The sequence below is a fragment of the Microtus pennsylvanicus genome, chromosome 2 (genome assembly GCF_037038515.1).
Source record: "Microtus pennsylvanicus isolate mMicPen1 chromosome 2, mMicPen1.hap1, whole genome shotgun sequence".
Lineage (NCBI taxonomy): Eukaryota > Metazoa > Chordata > Mammalia > Rodentia > Cricetidae > Microtus > Microtus pennsylvanicus.
The window spans coordinates 10,475,554-10,488,687 of record NC_134580.1 but is presented as its reverse complement, the minus strand read 5'-3'; the positions used below and the strand labels follow the sequence as shown (position 1 = coordinate 10,488,687).

The window sequence follows — 13,134 nt, the reverse complement described above, 5'->3', positions numbered from 1 at the left end:
AGAGGTCCAAGCTTCACATCTATAACATAAATGAAAAGAGAAGTATAATTGCTACATGATAATAGCACACTGGTGCTATGGCCTCTGAATTCAGGCAGTGAAAGAGAAACATCATGAAAGAACTAGGCACCAGAGCTCAGAAGGGGACAAGAAACTGGTGCAGTAATTCATAGAGCTAAGTGACTTCTAGGCAGTGTGGTATGGATGGAGATGGGTGGCTGTTGGAGAATATTATTTTCAGGTGTGTGTCTTTTATCTATGCTGCACTTGTTTAATGCTCTGAAGCTGTGTTACCGTGCCTATCCCAAACACTTGATCATCCTAATAGAGATGAATGACCAATAGTGAGGCAGGAGCAAAGGTAGGCAGGGTTAGCATGCAGGAACAATAAAAGGAGAACAAAGAGAGATGAAGGAGGAAGAGACAACAAGAAGAGGAGAACACCAGGGCCCAACCACCCAGCCACCCCGCCAGCCATGGAGTAAGAAGGATAGTAAAGTATAGAGAAATAGAGAAAGATAAAAGCCCAGAGGCAAAAAGTAGATGGGATAACTTAACTTAGAAAAGTGGGCAATTTCAATGGAAGAATGGATAAAAAAATGTGACATATTTATACATTTACTACTCAGTGGTAAAAAACAATGACATCTTGAAATTTGTAAGCAAATGAATGGAACTAGAAGACACTATCCCAAGTGAGGGCACCCAGATCATAAAAGATGAATATGGTATGTTTTCACTAATAAGTGGATAGTAGGTATAAACAAATGGTATCGAGCCTATAGTTCACGATCCTAGAGAAGCTAAGAAACAAGATGAACCTTAAGAAAAACATATATAGATTCAATTTGAAAGTTGAAACAGACAGGATTGCCTGACATAATGAGAACATAGGGGTGGGGAAAGAACGGACAGGAGAAGTGGGAGAAGAGGGCGAAAGAGGAGGGAAAAGGAGAACTTGAGGGAACGAGAAAGTCAAGATGGAGGAAGGACAGAGATGAGAGCAAGGAAAGAGATTTTTATACATGTGATAGCCATTATGAGGCTAGTAAGAAACTGATGGAAACAGAGGCAGAGACCCGCATCGGAGCACTGGACTGAGCTCCCAAAGTTCAGTTGACGAGTGGGACGAGTGAGAATATGAGCAAAGATGTCAAGACCATGACGGGTTCACCCACTGAAACAGTCTACCTGAGCTAATGGCAGCTCACCAACACCAGCTGGACTGGGAAAGGACAAGCATAGGACAAACTAATCCCTCTGAATGTTCTTGACAGTTGCATGGCTGGGGCAGACTGAGGGGCAACTGGCAGTGGCACCAGGATTTATCCCTACTGCTTGTACTGGCATTTTGGGAACCTATTCTCTTTGGATGGATACCTTGCTCAGCCTCGATATGGTAGGGAGGGACTTGGACCTTCCCCAAAGCAATGTGACTTCTGATGAGTGGATGGGGGATGAGGTCAGAGAGTAAGAGAAGGGAATGAGAGAAAGGGAGGGAGTGGAAACTTGGATTGGTATGTATAGTAAAAAAAAAATTGTTTTCTTTATTGTTTCAAAGAAAAGTTGACAAGAATCAAGTCAAGCTAAGGTCGGGCAGTCATTAGTAAGAATAAGCCACAGTGTATGGTTTATTTGGGGACCGGGTGGTAGACCCCTCAAAAAGCCAAGACTGTAAAACATCATACAACACATAGACAGTTTACATCTATGAAAAATAAAGTGATTAATAATAATAATAATCACAACACCCTCCGGTGCAATTGTCTCTGAACAAAAGGGCTTTTCAACATCCCAATCCCTTATGTGGCAGCCTCCCTGGGCGACATTTCTTGCCACGTCAATGGTCAACTGAGTCATTCTTTAGTTGATCTTCAGGATGGGCTCTGCTTATATAGCTGGGGGTTGAAACCCTTTTTGTCTCTTTCAGCTGAACCTGCAGCCGGGTTCTGTGGCCCCACCCTGACTCTGTTCAGTTGTGTATTAATGCTCCAGTTCTCTCTGGGCCCTGATCAGTGGGTCTCCATCATGGCTGCCCACAGCTTTCGTGGACATTTTCATGGTTCTGCATCTCACTGTGGTGTCCTCTGGCTGTTGAGTAAAGTCATACAGATGAAAGAGGGAAGAATGAGAAAGGAAAGGCTACAGAAAAAATAACTTTGAAAAGGAAAGTGTGCTCCCAAGAGTCACCTCTCTGGATGTGAACTTTGTCTTGAGTCTTAACTAGTCCCTGACTGTAGTGTGAAAGCCTTTATCTCCCAACACACCTGTTCCCACCAGGAAAAACATCACAGCTGCCCCCATTGCCATTTGATAAGACACTGAGATATTTAGATGTTCAGAAATGATTCTAAAATTCCATAAGTATAGGATTTTCGAGTTTCCATAGTAGTATGAAGATCTAGTGTCACCTGGTATCCTTCTGTGGGACTGTGGATTGGGATGTAATGGGGTCCCTACAAGTCCAGCTCCTGGGATCCCTCTCAGGGTTCAATAAAGATACCACAATAAGCTAAAAGGTGTCTAGAATTATAAAGGGTAAGAAATTTACTTACAATAGGATGTCTGTCCATGTTTTTTTATTCTTTTCTTTTTTCATCCCTCTTCCTCCTTGTTCTAATCGTTACAAACATTCCCAGTCACATGTACCCTTATAAAAAACAATTTCCCAGGCTTATCAGGCTCCAGGACTGGAATTCTGTTGCCCATAAAAATCAGAGAAGAGTTTTCTCTCACACAGACACATAAACACACGCACACACATACACACGGACACACACACACACACACATAGAGAGACAGAGAGAGACAGAGGGAGAGAGATAGATCTGTGGCTGGCAGCTCTATGGTGGGAGTGGCTAGTATATGTCCAGTGAACTTGGACATGTTAGTTAGAAATGGAGAATGTTAGTTAGAAAAGAATTAAATCATTAGGGAATTCTAGAGGGGAAGTGTAGAAGGAGCTGCAGGCTGCATTCCTGCCACCCAGCTCACGGCCACCTGGCTAGCTTATGCCCCAAAATAACGACACACAAACTGTATTCATATAAACACTGCTTGGCCCATTTCTAATAATGTGTGTAGCACCACGAGGTGCGCTTACTGGGAAGATTCTAGCCTACGTCCATCCTGGGTCTGAGCTTCATCGTGTCTGCCCTGGAGAGCAGCGGCATGGCATCTGAGCTCACTTCCTCTTCCTCCCAGCATTCTGTTCTGTTTACTCCACCCACCTATATTCTAACCTATCAAGCCAAGCAGTTTCTTTATTAATTAACCAAGGACCTTCCTCCATCAGGGAAGGATATTTTTAAGTGGTTAGTAAAGAGCTAAAAGTTTTATTTTCAGTAAAATTATGAATTGGGCTTAAGAGTAAAACACTTAAAGCAGTAAATTTCATGAATTATAGTCACCAGTAAACTGAGGTGAAAGTGAGCATCAAGAGTTAGGAATCTTTTAAGTGGTGAAATGAAGAGCAGCAGCTTGGATAGGCAGTGATTCTGTTTTGTTGGAGATGGGTGGATATCTTAAATGGCATGCTCTCCTGAACCCTAAGCACTGACCAAGTGCCTGCTGATAAAGATAACTGTAGGAAGGCAGATCCGCGTTTACCTAGGAGAGAGGAATGAAGGCCTGGCAGTGGGAAACTGTTTTCATGAAACAGTTCTGAATCATGGGAATTAATTCCCAAATATATAACAGAAAAGGAGTCAGGTACAGAGAAAATCTACAGAAGAAGACAGCCACTTTATTCACAAAGCAATAACAATAAAAGGCCTTGCCTTTTGGTTTAACCTTTATCAGAGCCCTTGGTTCTGATAAGTCACTCGAGAATGACGGTTGAGCACTTAGCTATTGTACAATGTTGCGGCATGTAACAGGGATGCCATCAAGTGCCAAAGACATACATGTGGGAGGGTGCCAATCTGGATGTTATGGTCAGTTGGTCCCTGGAGTCCAGCCTTGCTTGATGTTCTTTCTGTTAGGAGAAAAGGAGAACTATTCGACAGTCATTGGGCTTAGAGACAAGAGATTTGTCCAGGCAGTGGACTTTGACCCCAAGTACTGTGGAAGCCAAGAAGAGAACAGGGGAGTCTGCTGTGGAGAATGCTGGTGCTTCTGAGAGAAAGCAATAATGATGGTTCTAGGTTGCATCACAGGAGCTGGAGGCATAAGAAACTCATGCAGGTAGATACCCAGATGCCAGACTTGGTGAATGCAGCAGCACAGCTGTCTGCATAAACAGACTCCAGGATGAGGGCTGTGCAGACATGGAGGAAGAGGAGGAGGAAATGTTCTGCTGGAGAGAGTAAGTGGACAGGGCAGGGTCATTTAGAGGGTGATCTATGGAAGTTCCCACAATCTCTCATGTCAGGTCTTTCATGCTGAAATCCACAGAGAACTCACAACAAAATTGTTATGGATTGAGATGGGCTTGGGTTGTGGAACTAGGTTGAACCACTTTTTACCTCTCTCTGTCCCCTAAAATGTGAGTGGACACTGGCTGACTACAGAAACACGCTTAAGATTGCACTGATGCTCCTTGGAGAGGCAAGGACATGTCAGGAGGACATTGAGATGACAACGCCATAGAACTAACTGTACTTCCCTGCTCATGTCCAGGCCGTTAGTGCTCTCATTACGTTGACACATGTTTCTATAAATCTGAGGTTACATAATCTCTACCTCCTTTTTTTGGTTGTTTTTTGATTTTTCAAGACAGGGTTTCGCTGTAGTTTTAGAACCTGTCCTGGAACTCCCTCTTGTAGACCAGTCTGGCCTCAAACTCACAATGTAGTGGCTGGAGACAAGAATATATGAGAAAAAATATTTAAAAGTCACTTTGGACTTTGTCCAAGCCCTGATTGGACCGCTGCATGTGACATCACATGGATTCTATGTGAGGTAAGCTAGATATTAGCCAATAGAAGGGCACCACCTAAGATTGGGATTTGTCCCTGTTCTTCAGAGAAGCAGTTGGGTCTGCGGGGTGAGCAGTTGGATTCAGTTGTTTCTCCTAGATTTGGACTTTTCAAAACCTGGAGGATCTCAACGTAGTGAGACTATTTCCCAGGATTCATTCATTTGGTATCTATTTTTTCATTTATTTACCTCAATGGTTTTCGCTTTGGTTTTACTTGAAGTTCTTTTTTTCTCATTTCACCCAATTTTCTCTTTATTAACGTCTTTTCTTTATCATTTCCTCATGTTTTGTGTGATTTACATATTTAGTGTACATATTAACTGGTTTTGATGAGGAATTTAACCATGACTTCCTGTATCTGCCTGTATTGCATTTTGATCATATTTACCTGCTCTATTTCACTTACCCATCCTTTGAGTGTGACAAGAACTTCCAAATGGAGAAAGGTTGTTCCCCCTGCTTCTTCATAACCCCTAGGAAACAAAATGTGACCCTTGTGTTTGTGGAACTGGAATATTTGAGGTAACACTTTCTCTAGTCCCAAGTTTTCCCTCAAAAGGCATTTCATTTATTTGATGTCTGATTATAGGAATTACCTATAATGTTGTATGTATTCTATACCATGTGTCAGGTGTGTGTGAAGACATCTTGAACATAAAGTATGGTCTTCTTAATGTGGTATTAAACTTGGTGTGAGCTATCTCTCATTAAGAATTATCTCTCATTAAGTATTTTCTAATCTGTGTTATTCAATTACATTATGATACTGTGCTCTTTTTAAGTTTTATTTACTTGGTTTGAAAATAAGGGTAATGCATCTTTTATGAAAAAATGTGAAAATATTCCTTCCCTCATGATGATAGGCTACTGAAATATTTGGAGAACATTGCTATTTAAGTTAAGATTATAGAATCCACCAGTGAATTGTCTTGGTCACTGAAAAGTCTTTTATGATGCTCAATTATTTCATAGTGTTTTGTCTAGCTTTATTTCCTAGACTTATTTTTGTTTTGATTTATTATTTCACTCCTTTCTGGATGTATTTTCTGTTTTCAGCAGGTCAGAGAGAAAATGGCCAGAGGTTATAGAAAGACAGTGTAGCTAGGGCTTATCTTCCCTTGAGACAAAATGTTGTAATGATTGACACTCAGTGGGTATCTGAAGTTTTTTTCCAACCCAACAAAGTATGTCTCCATGAATTTCAAGGTTTTTATGAGAAAGGGAGTTGCTGCAATATCAGGAAACAGGCTTGGTTAATATGAGACCTAAGCTATATGTCAGAGAATGGGATCTGAAATTTAGGCTACTTGAAAAGCTCATTGATTTTATTCAGGGGTGGGTGAGAGCAATATGGTCAATGTGTGACTGTGACAGCAATGAGTCTATTTTGACTCCTGGGAGAGTAACGGGTGGGTTGGGGATGGATAGCAGCCCTCTCTGCTAAGGGCATTTGTCTTTAGGGGCAAGAATGTAAACTGAAATGTTTTTTCAAAAAACAACTGTGTTTTTATTTTTAACTGAGCTTTGATTGGTCCATTGCATGTGACATCACAAGGAGTTCTTGATATTAGCCAATAAAAGGCACTTCCTGTACTGGTTGTGTCTGTACTTCAGAGAATCAGTTGGTTGATGGGAGAGCAGTTGGACTCCATTTGTTCTCATATACTTGGTCTTTTCCCCAACCTGTTGTAACTGGACATAGTGAGTTTGTCTTCCAATTTTCAGTTTGGGCTTTTGGTATTTGGCATTTATTTATATATTTACATTATTGGTTTGGATTTTAATTTTTTTTCTATAAGTTCTTTTTCTTCCTTTCAACATATTTTTCTTTTATCAACTTCTTTTCTTGGTCATTTTTGTCTATGTTCTTTTTTTTAAATAAATTTAGTGATATACATTAAATGTAGGATGGGAAATTTGATAATGATTTTGATATCTGTCTGTGCTCTATTTTAATCATGTTTATCTGCTATATTTCACTTCCCCACCCACTGAATTTGACAAGTATTCCCCATTATACAAAGGCTCTCTCCCTGCCTGCTCATGTTCTGTGGGAAACAAAATCTATGGGAAACTTTTGTTTGTAGAATTGACTTGTTTGTGGAATTAATATATTTGTAATAACTTTCTCTAGTTCCCAGCTTTTTCCTCAACTAGGCATTTCATTCCATTGATGTCTGATTACAGGACTTAGTGTGCTATGCTCTTTGACAATTTGTACCTGTGGACTAACCCTTAGTGTTCCTGGTTAAAGACATCTTGATCATGAAGTACGGACTTATTAATATGGTGTTGAACTGATGTGAGCTATCTATTACTCTCATTCAGGATTTTCCAGTTTGTCAGTCAAGGACATTGCCTGATACTAGAATCTTTTTAAAATATCTTATATTTGTTGAAAATTAGAGTAATCCTTTCTTTATGAATAGAGTTTGAAAGTGTCCCTTCTTTGGTTTTCTGGACTACGGAACTACCTGCGGCGCACTGCTGTTGTTGAGATTGTAGAAGATGATTTCCAGTTTGTGGGTTTATATCCTGGGGTTATGTTTGTTGCTTTATATTTATATTTATGCTTTTCCCTTTTGCATTTCATTTATTCTTCCTTCCTACAGTACATTCTGACTGTATCATCGTCTCTCTTCACTCCTCCCAGTTGTCCCCAACCCTCTTTCTCTGCCTGATTCACTGTTCCTCAGTTTCCCTTAAGAAAAGAGCAGGCTCCCTAGGATAGCAGCTGAACATGGCACAACAAGAAACATTAAGATTATATTATTTTTTTTGCTTTTTTTCCCAGGGGTATTTTATTCTTATATTATGTCTTTCATCATTCACTATTACCCAATTTGATTTTTGAAAAGTCAGTCTTTTATTTCCCTCTGGTTTCTTTTGTCTTGTATAAAACATATTTTCCTATGTATTAGAGATAATAACTATATACTACATATTGCATACTATATGCTATATACATAAATTATACGGAATGCTACATGTTATATAATATTTAATATATAATTATGGTACTGTAATTATATGATATATAGTATACAATATGTTAGGTGTAATATATGTGCTATATATTATAATACTTATAAACACTGTCTATAATAATATATGTCAATTATACTATAATATATAAGTGTACTAGTTTAAAAAATTTATTATACCTTATTATAATCACAATTATATAAGTATAATATACATTTCACTAATATATAATTTATATATATTACAAATGAACAATTGCATGATACAGATTCCACACATGCCTACCTGTACTTTGATCATATTTCCCTGTACTATTTTGGTGACCCCACCACATCTTTGTTACATATACTATGACTTTACAAAAGCTCAGCCCCTGCCTACCTCATGACCCAGAAGGGATTGAAGAGACAAAGGAGATCCTACTTCTGTTTGTGGACCAGCTTTGTTTCAGGGAAAACTATACCTGGTGTTAGCTCTTTCCTTATAACACAACCGTTCACTATTCCCTGGGTTGAGCGTGAACCCCAGAGTTTCCGTCTATGCGGTGTCGTTGATCAATTAGTTTGTTACAAATGTTACTTCAGCTCCAGGGTGAGGCATTTGGACCCTTTAGTGTGTTGCTGAGGCGGATGTGAAGTATCGAGGAGTGTCATTAAGAGTCCAGATCTGTGTTCATCAAAAAGAGGAGCCTCCACTTGCTCTGTTCATTGAGTTTATTTGATTGTAGGATCAGGGTAACACTGGCAAGGGGTGAATTCCATGTCTTCCTTTGCTTTCTCTTTCTGGAAGTATGTTCTATAACCCTGGTCTTCATTCATCTGGAAAGTTGTGAATGATTCTGGGATTCCATGAGATTGGTCTCTGCTTTGTTTGGAGCTGTTTTGCTGACACTCCAAACCTGTTCATTATGCCTGATGAATTCACTTGTTTTTATTTTATCTTAATTCAATATTCACACGTCTAAAATTTCCTTACATATTTTCTAAATTCCAGGTGTATAAATCAGTAACATCACTGAAAGACCCTCTAGACTGTAGTTCTATTATTTACAACATCGATATTTTTTATAATGTAATTTGTATCTGCTCTCTCCTGATCAGTTGTTGTGAGGGGTTTGCATTGTGGCACAGTTTTGAAAACAACCAGCTCATTCCTTCAGCAATCTCAGGATTTTCCTGTGCCCACTTCACTGATTCCAACTCGGAACTTTCCGTTGATTCATCATCTACTGCTTTGGGTTTGAGCTCCTCGTATGTTTATATCATTGAATAGCATCATTAGGTGGCTTAGAATATCTAGATTTCACAAGAGAGAACCGAAACTTATAAACATCTTTAATAAAACTAAATGGATTATTTTGTTTGTTTGTTTTTAGCATTGTGTGATTCTGAAATTTCCCACAAGATAAAGTGGTTGAAATTGGTCAAAACACCATGGCCAGCCACATGGATGAGGACACTCTTGAAGAGGATTTCAAGATCTTACTATCCCTAGGTTGTGGTGCGTTCGGGGAGGTGAAGCTGGCCTGCCACCTGCCCACTCAAACACGAGTGGCTGTCAAGGTCCTCGAGAAAAACACCAACAGTGTGGCTGACATCAGCACTGAAGTGAACATCCTTCAGTCTGTAGAACACAGGAACATTGTTCGATTTTTCCACATGATCGACACACTGACAACCACTTACCTGATCATGGAGTATGTGGCAGGAGAAGATCTGACAAGCTGCCTCAGGGCGCTGGGCTGTCTAAAGGAGGAGGAGGCTAGAGCGATTTTCCGGCAGGTTGTGTCAGCAGTGCACTTCCTCCACCAGAGATGCATCGCACATCGAGACATTAAATTAGAAAACATCCTAGTCGATGCAGCAGGAAATGCAAAGCTCTGTGACTTTGGTATGGCAATTGAAGTCACAGAGGGGCAGATGTTGGAGGAGATCTGTGGCTCCTTGCTCTATTGGGCCCCAGAGATCTTGGCAAGGAAACCGTACGATGGACTGGCAGGTGACATGTGGAGCCTGGGCATCGTCCTATACACCCTGGTCACAGGGCATTTTCCATACATAGAAACCACCATGGAAGCTATGCACAGGCTCATCACCACCACAATGTGTCCCATTCCTTACCATTTATCAAAACCCTGCCATATTATAATTGCGGGATTACTCATGGTCCCCACCTTGTGTAGAATAACAATATGCCAGCTTGTGGAACGACCATGGCTGGGCCCCATTCAAGAGCATGTACCACCAGCCACTAAGGAACTCCTTCCCAGGGTCGTGGAGACTATGTGTACTATCGGCTATACCTGTGAAGAGATTGTTTCTTCCCTAAAGCACATGGAGCCAAATAATGTAATAGCCACCATGAATATCATCAAATACCAACTGAGCTGTGGAGATAGCCATATGCTGAATAAGACCTGGTTAAATGTGACCCATGCAGCTCCCCTTAGCCTCCCAGCCGCCATGATGAGGAGAGCTACTGAACCAGGTGGAGATAGCCATATGCTGAATAAGACCTGGTTAAATGTGACCCATGCAGCTCCCCTTAGCCTCCCAGCCGCCTTGAAGAGGAGAGCTACTGAACCAGGTGGAGATAGCCATATGCTGAATAAGACCTGGTTAAATGTGACCCATGCAGCTCCCCTTAGCCTCCCAGCCGCCTTGAAGAGGAGAGCTACTGAACCAGGTGGAGATAGCCATATGCTGAATAAGACCTGGATAAATGTGACCCATGCAGCTCCCCTTAGCCTCCCAGCCGCCTTGAAGAGGAGAGCTAGTGAACCAGCTCTTTCTGCTGGGGAGAGGCAGTTGCACAAAGATGGTTTGGGAGAAAGTGTCAGGAGGTGTAGAAGCTGTACCATGCTCAAGGGATCCTGCAGCATGGAGGTGATGACGTGTTCAGGTAATGCAGACCCAGAAAAAGATGCCTTTATGGCTGATGTCATCAACTCTACTCCAGAGAACACTGCAGTCAACAGGAATTCAGCTGACAGTCAGCCTGGCAATCTCTGCTACCCAGAATCAACTCTGGATGGAACATTCACTGGGTTTGTGAACATGGGCTTCACAGAGGAACCATCCACGGGGCAAGGCATCCCCAGTGACCAGTCCCAGGCGGCACCCACAACATCTGGATCCAGGCCATTCCGGGGCTGGAAACTGGTGAGGAAGAGAATTTCCCAGGCACTGAGAGCACTGTGCTGCTGCTGCTGCTGCTGCCTGACCACACCACGGTGAGTCCTGGATCCTTGTGTCAGGGGCTTCACAGAAAAGAGAGGACAGTGGAGACCTACGTGGAGTGCAGGTGGTTTGGTCACCCAGAAGGATTCCTCCCTTGTATTTTCACAGTGTTGTTTCAATATCATTTATAAATGACAAGTTGAACCCACATAGAAGACACAGAGATTAAGATGTCTTCCTGTTCATGTAAATACCCACAATGCTGAGCCTGAAGCAGATAGCATAGCATGTGGACCACAGGGTGGGAAGGAAGGGAGGGGATTTTGGGTAAAGAGGACAAAGCTTCAGAATGGAGGAATTGGAAGGGGAACTATGGCACCCAACATTTCTCTGTCACAGTTACTAACAGGGGTGCTTTCTTGTCTCTTACTGCTTTGTAGTGTGGAAACTGAAATGGCCTAATAGAATTCCAGCCCTGGTGAGGAGTGACTGCTAATGAAGGAAGTCAGGACAGATCTCCAGAGTGCCAGTCCCTCCAACCCAGGGCCACAGACTCCTGCATCCATCCTCCAGCTACTGGGAATCAACTGTGATTTTGCTTCTCCTTCAGCTTCTTCCAGCTCCAGCACTGCTGCTGTACAAAGAGCTGGTCATAGGCACAGCTTCCCGAGGACCCTCTACCTCCCTAGCTTTGGTTGTGCTTGTGAGGCCACTCACATTGCATGTAAAACAGCTGACTCTATAACCAGGCATGCCTTTATACCAATCTGGGCTGCTCTCATCTCGATAACTCTAACCTCTCCACCTTAATCTGTGACTGTGTTCTGGAAAGAACAGCGAGACCTGTGTGAGTCTGGGGAGGAGGGAGATGGGTGAAAGGAGATAAAGGGGACGAATTGGGAGACAGGATGGAGACAGGAAAAGGGGAAATGAGAGGTGGTGTAGAGTAAGGAATACAGTCTGTCCTGAGGAACTTCTATCAACAAATGACATGAAAGAGATGGGTGTGCTGACCTGTGACAGGGACCCTGGACAAGCTAGAGCAGGAAGAAACCTCCCCTGAAGAGCATATAGGGAACAGCCAGCCATGAGCATCAGAGGGCCTTCTCTAATTCCAGCATTGTCAAGGCACACAAGTAGGATGCTGCCTTGGAAATTTCAGTCTGATCTTTTCTACTGAGCTAGGGTGTGGCAGGAGAAAAGGGAGGCCTATTGGTCAGTGGATTTCCATCTTCCTCAGTGCTGAGAATCTCCTCTCTGTCAAAGTCACTAGAGAGGGACTTTGATTATTCCCTTGGGGTTTTTTTTTTTTTTTGAGAGGGAGTGCGATGACCTGTTTGAAACACTGTCTTGGTGTGTAACTGAAGGATCAGGTCAGATGCTGTGTCCTGTGATGATATGTCAGGGCTACAGGTTCTGGTGTCCATCTTCCCGCTATAGAGTCTCAGTTCCACCTCCCTGCTGCCCTGCACTGTTGTTGGGCATCTCTGCGTAGTCACATGCAGCATCAACACTGAAGGCCTCCCTCCCTTGTCTCATGGATCCTGTCGGACCAGGCTTCTCCAGCATCTAATAGCCGGCCTCTGTCGATAGGACAGGCTTGCACACAGGATTCAGGCTTCAGTCCTTTGTGATCTCTCCATCACCCTCAAACTGCTTTCTGACTGTCTTTAGGAAGAACTGCAGGAAGCATAAAAACAGTGGGGGAAGAGGAGATAATGGGGGAGGACCAGGGGAAAGGGAAGTGGAGAGGATCAAGAGGAAGTGAGAGGACCTACAGAGCGAGGGCTAGTGTCTGTCCTGAGGCGCTAACCTGGAAATGAATCAGGAGAAAAGAAGGTTTTGCTGGGTAGGGGTCTTGAAGAATTAAGACCAGGAACAAATGTCTCCTGCAGCAGAGTAGGAACTCTGGTTTCTTGCCTCCTTGAGGAGGAAAGTCTCTGCTCTGAAGGTTTTGGCATGTGTCAAGGTAGAAAAGTGTAAGGCGGTCTTGGAAAGGCCTTCTTGACTGGGGCTACTGATGAAGGTAGGACAGAACGGTGCTCTATC

The 13,134-nt window shown here is 42.4% G+C and overlaps 1 protein-coding gene across 10 annotated transcripts in view; it reads right to left on the bottom strand.

Moving 5' to 3' along the window:
* LOC142843140 (lethal(3)malignant brain tumor-like protein 2) overlaps positions 1–13,134 on the bottom strand; it is a 28,096-nt gene continuing 14,962 nt past the window's right edge. Inside the window, exons 5-7 of one of the 10 annotated variants that reach the window (XR_012909570.1) lie at positions 9,592–9,756; positions 5,328–5,394; positions 3,726–4,297 (exon numbers count right to left, since the gene is read on the bottom strand). The gene's annotated coding sequence lies outside the window, so the exon portion shown is untranslated. Of the gene's footprint in view, positions 20–3,725; positions 4,298–5,327; positions 5,395–7,763; positions 9,202–9,223; positions 9,757–10,529; positions 11,166–13,134 lie in introns of those variants that run through there. The other 9 variants (XR_012909571.1, XR_012909572.1, XR_012909573.1 and 6 more) reach the window with 9 other exon arrangements.